The following is a 7,264-nucleotide window of genomic DNA, read 5'->3' as shown; positions in this document are numbered from 1 at the left end:
GCAGATTAGGCAGAAATGGAGAAGCTGGTATTCAAAGGAACCAAAGCTCAGAAACGCTGTCCGGATACGTCATAGATCCTTCAGAAACACACAACAGAGAGGAGAGAAAGGGAGGAAAGAAAAAAGAAAGGAGAGAAGGGATAGAGGGAGGAAGGAAGAGGTGAGCTCTCATTTCCGTGTTCCAACCACTTCAGAAAAGCTTGGTGAATAATAAGATTTCCCTGGCCCGAAATAAAGATCCCTTTTCCTCGTCAGCTTTTCTCTCTTTCGTTAGTGGAGTTGACAGAAAAAAAAAAAAGAAAAAAACATAGCCTGAAGGCAAATCCTGCACTCTGGATTATGTTGTCAGAATTAATTCATATTATTACTTGAAACCTGGTTCATTTCAGGGTTGAGACGTTTACCCTGAAATAACATTATTTAAGGACAAGCAGGTTTGGTTTGTTTTTACGTCTAATCCTTTATTGATCATCAGCTCAGGACACCAGGCCCAACCAGGTAAACAGCAGTATGGAGAGGGACAAAAGGCATTCCCCAGAAACCGCCTCCTTCCCCAAGTACAGTGACTCAGCAGAAGTGGGGAACAATGGCCCACCCAGGGGTGGCGGAGGAGGAGCCTGGGAGGATGCCCCATCCCTCTCTGAAACGCCCCCCCCCCCCCCCCAGTGGCAACACACCGAGCCATTTCACATGGATTGTCTTGGAAGGGGGTATTTCCCTTTCTAACAATGTGCACGATGTTTTAGGAGGACAGGGCACTAGCAAAAAGAATTATCTTTTTGTTTTCTCAGTCCTGCTAACAATGCCAAAGAGAAAGTCTCAGTTCAATGCCAGCATGTCATTAATTTCTCTACCATTTGCTAATAATCTGTCCTGGTAACAGAGAGCAGACCTCAGAGTCAGACATTAGTTAGCCTGAATTTAGCGACACTGTTTTGCTTTCATTATATTTGTGTTGGAGATGCTTTGTATTGCGTTTGTTTTTCATTTACAGATGTGGTTTACAGTTTCCTTCTAAGAAATGTATTTAGTTTACAAAAAGCAAGTTGATTTAGAGAAATATATTAAGTAAAGGATGTGGTGTGGATTATGAAGATGAAATCTGGGAAACTCACTCAGCCTCATCTCTCTGCTAGACCCTGAAGACCCTCAGAACAAGACCCAGGAGGCTGTCAGAGGTAGGGAGCAAGTACTGAAATTACTGTAAGAGAGAAACTCTACTGTGCATTCATACTCCACTTGCCCTTCACATCTCCACACTGTTGTCTAGGCTTTCTCTTTGCTTATATCATACTCATTAGTGTTTCAAGATCTTACATTAAGAAATTTTCCCCTCCTGAGCGGCCATAGCACCTTGAAATTGTAGTAATAACCAATATGTATTGTTTACCACTTGCCAGGCTGTGTTGAAACACTTTATATAAGCTAAACCATCTAGTTCACTGAATAACCCTGTGAAGTTGGTCCTCCTGTCATCTCCATTTTACAGATAAAGGCACCGAGGCACAGAGAAGTGAAGCAACTAGCTGAAGGACACACAGCTTACGAGTGGCAGAACTAGGACTTGAATGCTGGAAGTAGGAGGTAAGAGCCAGTGTCCTTAACCCCTGTGCTAGGCTGCCTCTCAGGTCACTTATCTGAGGACATTTGTTTGTTGGTTTCCCCAGCTAGCCTGGAGCTTCCCCAAGAGCAGGGACCATGCCTGATGTATCTCCCTATACCAGCACCTGACCCGGTACGTGGCTTTGAAGAGTGCCCACCACATATGGGTTGAATGAATGAGACGCAGAGAAAGTGGTCTGGGAAGCTGCGATGACTTCTGACCTCGTGCAAGATTCATGGAGAAGGCTGGAGTGGCGTTGAATGATGGATGTGTTATCAACGGGTGCCCATACGAAAGAGGAAAAGGAATTCTGGATGGAGGAAACCATGCGAGTAGAGGTACAAATAGGGGACCACAGTTTGTCAAGGGCAAGCAAATAGGCGGTGGTAGAAAGGGGCTTTTCAGGGTTCACTGAGGGGCCACCTGAGCCCTTTATGAGTAAAGGGGTCCCCCTGGTGCCCTTGAGGGCAGTGCCAAAAGTCAGAGCCCTGGCTGTGTCAGTTATTCAAAAATTTTATTGAAAGTAAATTCCTGCTCAAGGTAAAACATTGAAAAAGTACGAAAGAATATACCTGTAGAGTGAAAAATAAATGTCTACTCTAGCCCAGAACGCTCCCCAGAGGCAAACGCTGTACGCCTTCCAGAAACTTTTCATGCTGTCTCTAGAAATACATCCATGTGTATATCCTGTAAAAAAAAAAAAAAAAAAGAAAAGGAAAGACCCACAAAATCATACTGTCTGGCTTTTGCCTTTTTCACATAACACCCTTAGAATTTGTTCAATATCAGATATGCAGCTCTTTTTCATTCTTCTTACGCTCCTCCTAATATTCCACATCGTGAATGGACTATCATGCATGTAGCCTGTTCTGAGATGTTTAAGTTTGATGTTTTGGCCTTTGTGAGCAAAGCTGCAGTGAACAGGCACCGTTTCCCATGTGGGCAAACGCATCAGTAGGGTATGTTTCTGGCACTGGAATTTGTGCGTGAGATGCCTCAGCTTGTCTTCACAGGATTGTTTGGGTGTCCTCACAACACTGGCTGGCTTTCCCCAGAGTGAGTGCTTCAAGAGACCAAGACAGAAGCTGCAATGGTTTTTATGATCTGACCTCTTAAACCATACCTGTCACTTCTGCCACTTTTATTGGTCACACAAGCCAGCCCTCTTCATTGTGATAGGTCCATACAAGGGCAGATGTATGAGGAGGTGAGGATCATTGTGGGCCATCTTGGAGCCTGATGACCACAAGTTCGTTTGTTATTTTAAGATTTTATTTATTATTTGAGAGAGAGAGAGCAGTGGGAGGGGCAGAGGGAGAGGGAGAAGCAGACTCTCTGCTGAGCAGGGAGCCCCATGCAGGTCTTGATCCCAGGATCCTAAGATCATGACCTGGGCTGAAGGTAGACACTTAATGGACTGAGCCACCCAGACGCCCCTGCCACAAGTTTTTTGTTTATTTCAATTAACATAGAGTAAAATTCACTCTTTTTTTTTTTTTGGTAAATGGGTCTACGAATGTTAACACATGTTCATTTGCGTAACCACCACCACAAACAGGAAATAGAGTCGTTCCAGCACCCCTCAAAAAACCCTTGTGTTTCCCATCGTAGTGACACACTCTCCCCACCCTTAACCTGTGTTAACCGCTGATCTATCACTGTAGTTTTGTCTTTTGGAGAATGTCACATACATGGAATCATACAGTATGTCACCTTTTGAAACGGCGTCTTCCACTCAGAATGATGCCATTGAGACCCATCTAAGTTGTAGCAGGTGTCAGGAGTTCGCCCTTTTTATTGCTGAGCTGTGTTCCGTTGAATGGAGGTACCACACTCGTTTATTGATTTACCCACGGAAGGGGGCATTTCCAGACTGGGAGGGGTGGTGACTAGAGCTGTTCGAAGCATTTGTGCCCTGGACTCATTCTCCCGTCCTTCTGCTACTCTGACGATAGCTATGTCAGACCTTTGCAGATTGTGCCACAGGCCCCATAGACCCTGTTTATTTCTTTTTTTTTCCCAACCTTTGTTCCCTCCGTTGTTCAGATTGGGTAATTTCTACTGAACTAGCTTGGAGTTCGTAGATTCTTTCTTTCCTCTGACATCTCCGTTCTGCTGTTTAGCCCATCCATTGATCTTTTAAATTTTGGTTATTGTATTTTTCAATTTCAAATACATATTTGGTATATATACAGATACTAAATGGAAATTTTAGTATATATCTTCTATGTACTAAAAAGCTGAAGAAAGCTCAGAGTCTTCATCCTTATTTCTTGGAGGTTTTTTGTTTGTTTGTTTTTTAAGTAGGCTCCAGGCCCAACACAGGGCTTGAACTCATGACCCTGAGATCAAGAGTCGCACACTCTGCTGACTGAGCCAGGCCCCTCCTAACATTTACCATTTTCATCAATGTTAAGTATACAGTTCAGTGGCAATAAGTGCACTCACACTGTTGTGTAACTGTCACCACCATCCGCCTCCAGCCCTTTTTCTTCTTCCCAAACTGAAACTCCATCCCCACCGAGCACTGACTCCCCATGCTCTCCCCATGGAGGATTTGTGCAGCAGTTGCTTTAAGGGCTTTTTCAGATCATTCCAACATCTCAGAGTTGTCTTTTCTCGAGCAAGCTGAAATTTTCCTGCTTCTTTATACTGGAAGTAATCTGCTCTGGACATTTTTAATATTATGTTATGAGCTCTGAGCTCTGGGTCGCATCTAAATCCTGTAGAGAATATTGATATTTTTTTCTTCGCTGGTACTTGGCAAAGTGGTTTCAAGCTGCAAACTCTGCCTGCCTTCTCTGGGTTGTGGTTCCAATGTCAGTCCTCTTTTCAAACCCTGTGTGATGCCACGTGCATCTGCCCCTTCTGAGTGTCACTCATTGGCCTAGCTCGTGATTCAGTTCCTCAAAGTCCGTGGTGAGCCGTCTAGGCTAGATCTCCTCATGTGCACCTAGGGGGTGAGCCCAGAAATCCATAAATAACTTTGTGGGGTCACTTTCCCACACTCCTCTCTCCTTGCCAACTCCCTGTGACTCTGTGGTTCCCTGAGGCTTTATTTACCAGACTCTGATGTGCATTTCCCACAGTTGCACCCACATCTGGGGTCCAAGCAATATAGGCTCATCCCACCATCTTGGGACCATAGCTTCTTCAGTTAGAGCAGAAGGTTCTCCTGTAGGCACCCGCCACAACCTCCACCACCTGGGAGGTCTGGGGGCTAGGATAAAAGAGAATGGGGAAAAGAAATGGGGATCTCCCTCACTCTCTCTGAGGGTTAGGAGCCGCATTCTCCATTTCTGTTTCTGGAGCCAGAACTAGAGGGTATCTCCTGATGCTCCCTCCACTCATGCCATTGCCCACTTCTAGGTTCAAGGCTGCACTGACACAGCCCAGGGAATACCAGAGGAAAAAACAAGTGTAAACTCACTGCCAGATTGGTGGTACTTGTTGTCCAGTCTGCCTGCTGCTGTTGACTTTTTGAGGCCTGACCTAACTGCTCCGTGCCTTCTGTCCAGAATTCGGAGCTACCTTCAGCAGCAGAGGTGGGGTGACTCTTCACCCATCTTACTGGACCTGGAAGCATGGCCCCAGGTTTCATCACATCAATCCTTCTGGCTGTCACACACACTGTGGACCAACAGGGCTAGGTTGGAAGCAAAGAGAACTGTGGGACTGATAGGGGAAGAGTCACAGAGATGACCCCTCGTTTGAGTCTTAAAGATTGGCGGTGGTTTTCAGAAGGGTGGGTGGGGGGTAGAGCATGCGGGGTGGAAGGATTAGCATGAGCAATGTCTTAGAGGGGTTTCAGAGCAGATCGGAAGTCTGGGGTGAAGGCTGGAGGACTGAGGCAGGGTGAAGGGGGAGCACCATGGGAGAGAAGTCTGAAGAATGGGCTGGGACTACATGTTGGGAGGTGAGTGGTTGGTTTCTGATGTCTATGGGTTGAAGAAAAAGGCCAGATAATGTTTTCCACCAGTGTGCACAGAAAGGAAGCCCCCACCCCCAGACCTGAGACAGGATGTGGGGATGCACGTGGGTGTCTGAGGCCTTGGCGGGAAAAATGGCATCTAGGCTGAAAAGGCCAATGGCCCAGTTCCTGTGGAGAGAGAAGGGCACGATTTTACAGCTGCCGAAAGGGAAGGCCATACTGCTGCAGCCTCTCTTAGGTCAGGTGATCTGTGAGAGGGGCCAAGGGCGCGCCTGCTCCGTACCCAAGATAACAAATCTAACATTTCCCAAGGGCTTACTCTAAGTTGAGTAGGGGTACGGGGAGAGGATGGTGGACCAGGTGAGAGTTGAGACGTCAGAGTGACAAAGAGCTTTTGCTACATCCTTTTTTATATTTTTTAAAAACTTGACCCACATATAGTTATATATTGTTGCAAATAAATTATTCAGTAATTGACTAAATTCAGAAGCTTAAAACGATGAACATTTATTACTTCATGCAGTTTCTGAGAGTCAGGAATCTGGGATCCGCTTTGCCGGGTGGTTCCGGTTCAGGGTCCTTCGAGAGGTTGAGCCAAGATGTCGACCAGGGTTGCACTCATGCGAAGGCTTGTCTGGGGCTGGAGGGCCTATGTCCAAGGCGGCTCGTCCACATGGCTGTTGGCAAGAGGCTTCAGTTATTCCCCATGTGGGCCTCTCCACAGGGCTGCTTGTGATATGGCAGTTCTGTTTTCTCCAGAACAAAAGATCTAAAAGAGAGAGAGCAAGAGACTAAGCCAAAGCTGCAGTGCCTTTTATTTTTATTATTATTATTTTTTACAGATGTTATTTATTTATTTATTTGAGAGGACGAGCAGGTGGAGCGGCAGGCAGAGGGAGAAGCAGACACCCCGCTGAGCGGGGAGCCCGATGTGGGACTGGATCCCAGGACCCTGGGATCATGACCTGAGCTGAAGGCAGACGCTTAACCGACTGAGCCACCCAGGCACCCTCCTGCAGTGCCTTTTAGAACCTAATCTTAGATGTGGCACACAGCAGACATTTCAGCCGTATTCTTTTGGTCATACAAGCCATTGCAGTTCAGTATGGGAGGGGACTATACAAGGATTTGTATATAGTGGGGTGGGGGAGGTCACTGAGGGTGACCTTGGAAACTGGCTACCACAGCATGTGAATGGATCACTACCAATTCAAGTTCTTTTGTAAATTTAAAGAGATCACTGAGACTTTGTTATTGAGAAAAAAGCAAGTTGCCTTTTTATATAATCTTAGAAAAAAGAAACAGAAAACCTATGTATTTCTTTTAGACATCCATATGTAAATGTATAGAAAAAGTTCTGGGAGGATACGCTTAAAACTGCTAACAGCGTTACCTCTGGGGATTGACATGACATGAAATGTCATGAAATGGAACTTAACCACTTTTACACATATTTTTCTTTATGGTTTGGATCATTGGGTTACTATTCCAATTTTCTGTTGCTGGAGAGCAAACCACCCCAAACTTAGTGATATAAAACAACGATCCTCATATTCTGCTCACAGATCCTAGGAGTTGGAGATTCGGATAAGGCACGGCAGCACTGGTTTGTTTCAGCTCCAAAGCTGGAAGACTGTGACAGTGGGAGGTGACTTCATTTGTGGCACCTGGACTCAGATAGGGTCACTGTTCAGAATACCTACAGATGCCCTCTCGGTGTGGCTTGAGAT

This window comes from Ursus americanus, chromosome 22 (assembly GCF_024610735.1).
Source record: "Ursus americanus isolate L20-20 chromosome 22, mUrsAme1.1.p, whole genome shotgun sequence".
Classification (NCBI taxonomy): domain Eukaryota; kingdom Metazoa; phylum Chordata; class Mammalia; order Carnivora; family Ursidae; genus Ursus; species Ursus americanus.
Note: the sequence above shows the minus strand (reverse complement) of the source record.